This window comes from Microtus pennsylvanicus, chromosome 5 (genome assembly GCF_037038515.1).
Source record: "Microtus pennsylvanicus isolate mMicPen1 chromosome 5, mMicPen1.hap1, whole genome shotgun sequence".
Classification (NCBI taxonomy): domain Eukaryota; kingdom Metazoa; phylum Chordata; class Mammalia; order Rodentia; family Cricetidae; genus Microtus; species Microtus pennsylvanicus.
Genome location: NC_134583.1, coordinates 15,775,603 through 15,779,858, shown reverse-complemented (window position 1 = coordinate 15,779,858; position 4,256 = coordinate 15,775,603). Strand labels below are relative to the sequence as shown.

At 40.2% G+C, this 4,256-nt stretch overlaps 1 non-coding gene across 1 annotated transcript; it reads right to left on the bottom strand.

The window, feature by feature from the left end:
• Positions 1–322: 322 nt before the first annotated feature.
• On the bottom strand, positions 323–395 carry Trnak-cuu (transfer RNA lysine (anticodon CUU)). The gene has a single exon. It is a non-coding gene; the product is annotated as a tRNA-Lys (tRNA).
• Between the last annotated feature and the right edge of the window lie 3,861 nt (positions 396–4,256).

The following is a 4,256-nucleotide window of genomic DNA, read 5'->3' as shown; positions in this document are numbered from 1 at the left end:
AGGTGGTGGCGCACGCCTTTGATCCTAGCACTTGGGAGGCAGAGGCAGAGGCAGGCGGATCTCTGTGAGAAGACCAGCCTGGTCTACAAGAGCTAGTTCCAGGACAGGCTTCAAAGCTACAGAGAAACCCTGTCTTGAAAAACAACAACAACAAAAAACAAAAAAACAAAAAAACAGATCTCAGTACAGATGGTTGTGAGCCACCATGTGGTGGGTGGGAATTGAACTCAGTACCTCTGGAAGAGCAGCCAGTGCTCTTAACCGCTGAGCCATTTCTCCAGCCCCCACATGGTGGCTCACAACCATCTGTACCAAGATCTGGCGCCCAACGTGGGGCTCGAACCCACGACCCTGAGATTAAGAGTCTCATGCTCTACCAACTGAGCTAGCCGGGCTACACGCTTGAGGCTTGAGTCGGGGGCAAAATAGCCTGATGTTGGACGCCAAAATGTAACGGTGTAAACGAATGCAGACAGATTGTAAAATTATATACAGCTTTAATGGAGAAATAGACTTACAGAACCACCGTTCCAGAGGAGACCAGGAAAGCAGAAGCAGTGGCTGGGAGCAAGCTTGCCAAATTCATAGGCAAACATTAGCCCGAGGCGAACACGCTTCCTAAGGGGCGGAACTTATCCCTACATTTAAAGAGGATTTACTTTTAAAAACTTGGAACTACTTTCTTCTCTGAAATGTATAGATAGCATTGTGAAGACAAGATAAGATTTTGGTCTTCTTTTTGACTCATTTGTTACTTCTGAAAAATTGGGGAGCCATCGTTTTATTATCTACACATCTGGAATTACATCTTGTTTCACATTCTCTGCAGGACTGCAGGAGACTAACCCTTTGAAGGCACCTTTCTCTAAGCCGTGAATGCGGGAAGCTGTGAGAAGCTGTTTTTTTGTCCTGATAAACTCAGTGGTAATACTGACTGAAAGAAATTACAGCAGCAGAGATTAACCAGGAGTTGGGCAGGCTTTTTTTTTTTTTTTTTTTTTATCATACTTGACAGCCAGCAGTCAGGGAGGGAAGAGAATCTGGGGCTTCGTGTGGGGAGCAGTAGTTACAGAAGTGAGCTCTATAGGGGGAAGAATAGTGGCAAGTTTAGATGTTAGCTAGTCAGGCCCTGACTGGTGCAAATGAAACGCTTTCAAATAAGAAAATGGAGGAAGCTGCTAGCTGTGAAGTTGGGAATGCAGAACGGTGGGTTTTGTTTGTTCGTTTGTCTTTGTTATTTCATCAGAAGAACTGAAACATCATTTTGGAATTAACTTGCTGGCGAAGGTGGACTGACAAAATCGTGTCACTAATGTTAAGCTCTATCAGAGACTAGAGGAAAAGAAATGGTTGCTGCTGTCTGACAAGTCAGTTTATTCAGGGCTAGTTGTTCCTTAAGGGGCTGTGCCTACTTGAATACCTAGCCTGGGATTGCTTTCTGACTGAAAACTCTTAGCAGCTGTCTCTGATTCACATCACGTTTGTGTCTTATGTTCATTCCATTGCTTTCTTCCACAAAGTCCTGCTGTGGAGAGGATTTGGAATTTTGATTGTATTTTCCCAACATTTTCAAGAACAATACATGTATAGAGTAAATATTTGATTTTATTTTATGATTATAAATGTAGCAAAAATAGGATTAAAACTCAAAATTCTTATATATATATATATATATATATATATATATATATATATATATATATATATTTGTGGTTTTTCGAGACAGGGTTTCTCTGTGGTTTTGGAGCCTGTCCTGGAACTAGCTCTTGTAGACCAGGCTGGTCTCGAACTCACAGAGATCCACCTGCCTCTGCCTCCCGAGTGCTGGGATTAAAGGCATGCGCCACCACCACCCGGCTAAAATTCTTATATTCTTATAAGACTTTAGAGACTGGGTCTCTAAAAACTACTTTCTATGTAAAGTAATCCAGGCATTGATAAAAGCAAATCCCAAACCAGGTACATAAACAAAGTTCTTTATTATTGGTGTTCTCTCTCTCTCTCTCTCTCTCTCTCTCTCTCTCTCTCACACACACACACACACACACACACACACACACACACACACACACATTCATGATTTTTACTTTGAAGATGTTATAGATGAGTCATTTTAATGGCATTTTAGTAAGTAAAACCTAGTAGTATTAAGAATTTGTATGTCTCAACATCAGGTGAAAGGTTGAAAATGTATCTACCTTGTCTACTTCCAGTGAAGACTTACAGTGCCTCAGAACAGTGAATTCTTGTAAACAGAATGCATGTATCATTTCAGAAGAAGGTGATTATTAAATATACAATAGGAGTTCATTTGCATAGTTAGCTATATTTGCTTCCTCTCAAACTGAAGATGTATTATTGAGAACGTAATTTTCTGGAGGAAGAGGAAGGAGAGAAAAAAAGGGAGGAAAAAGAGGAAGAAGAGGAGGGAGGAGGAAGATGTTGTTAGTAATCACGCTTATGCAAGTCTACAAGTAAAAAGAACAAGTGGGGCAAAAGAAATACAAAATACATAGTTTAAAAAAAACCACCAGAATATTTAATGTTAGAGCCAAGGATTGTGCAAAATAAAGGGAATGGTGCCCTCAGGGCAAGAGTCAATCCTGCTAAGCTTATAATTTATAAAAAGAGAAGGCCTACAAAAGAACAACAAATCTAAGCTGTTATGGCTGTGATGCAAAGGTCCCAGGCGTCATCCCTAGTTGGTAGTCAGATATGGCAGTGGCAACCATATGGCTCTGGCTTTCAAATCATACAGGAATACAGGGGTTGTGGAATCTTCCTCTGTGGTTGAGGAGAGCTGCTGAGACCAGATTTGTTTTATTATAGCGATAGAAAAGTAACTTAGTGGAGAAATCTACTGCATAGAAAGCTGCAATGGACAGAAGCACCAGCAAGTCTTAGAAGAGCTATTCCTACTGATTTCTTCTTTGAAAGCAAATTTTGACAGCGTCAGAGACGTGGGGGTGCACGGGGGGAGGGGGGCAAAGATATCTTTGAAAAGAATAGAGGCCTCCTAGTCTCAGATGAGAATTAAGGATCTAGATACTCACGGTCAGAAAAATAATCCACTGGGTTAGAGACCTCCAAGTCCTTGTTTCATGAATTCCAAGAATGAAATTCATTAAATAGGAAGTGCTTCAATCTTCAGAAGAATGGTCCTCACTGTAGGTGTGAGCAAAATGTAAGGAAATGTGCCTGCTCTTAATAACTCAGGATCACAAAATACAAGCAGTATTTTTCAATTTTATAAAATAATAAGGGTGACTAGGCAATAATAAATAATACTAGTTGTTGTGCCAGATGTAGTGACATTTGCCTGCAGTTTATGTTACTTGAGAAACTGAGGCAGAAAGAACAGTGGATCATAGGAGCACTGGACCAGCCTGGTCAACATAATGCAACTCCTGTCTTAAGAAAGCAAAACAAAAGAAAACAACAACAAAATCTGTTGTTGCTGGAACAAGTGTTTTTCTAGAAGTCATCATATTTTTCAATTATATGTGCCAATGAAATGTGCATTTTTTTCTCTGCCTCTATTTCCTTATTACATTAAGGTTCTGAAACTTGTAATTCCATTTCATGCCCTTACCAGTAAAATAAAATGAGAAAAGCAAAGTCAATAAACTAAATCCATATGTATCACATTTTTAAAAAAAGAAATCTATTCATTTATTGGTGGCCATAGGGACTGGCCCCACTTCTTGGTTATCGTTGAAAGATATACATTGACAAATATTGGCACCCAGGTATCTCTGCTGTACGCTGACTTAGATTCCTTGAAGCATACTCTGGGAAGTGCTGTGGCTGGTCTGTTTGTCCTTTCAAAGTCCTTCCATTTTTGTTGCACCTAGGATATTAAGCCTTCTAGTATATTAAAGATGGTTACCAACATTTTCTTTGTTCTTGTCAAAGTTGCCTTGATCTCTTCCATTCCCACTAAAGACTGTGCTCAGATGTTGGTAATCCATTATCTGTCCATGAGAGATCAGATTTCCTGGCTGCATGGGCAGTCTGCATTTACACTGCAGATTTAAAGGCTTGGAGGAAGTAGCTTCACAGGAACACTTTGATATTTTATTCACAAAAGATCATGTTCTATCTGGGTAATGAGTGTCAGGCACTTCCCACGATGGCATTCAGACTTGCCTCGGGTCTACTGTGGTGAAGCCAACTGACCACAGATGCAAACTCTAAAGTGGTGAGCAGAAATAAGATTTTCTTCCTTTCAGATGATTCTCCCAGCTTGGTGTCAT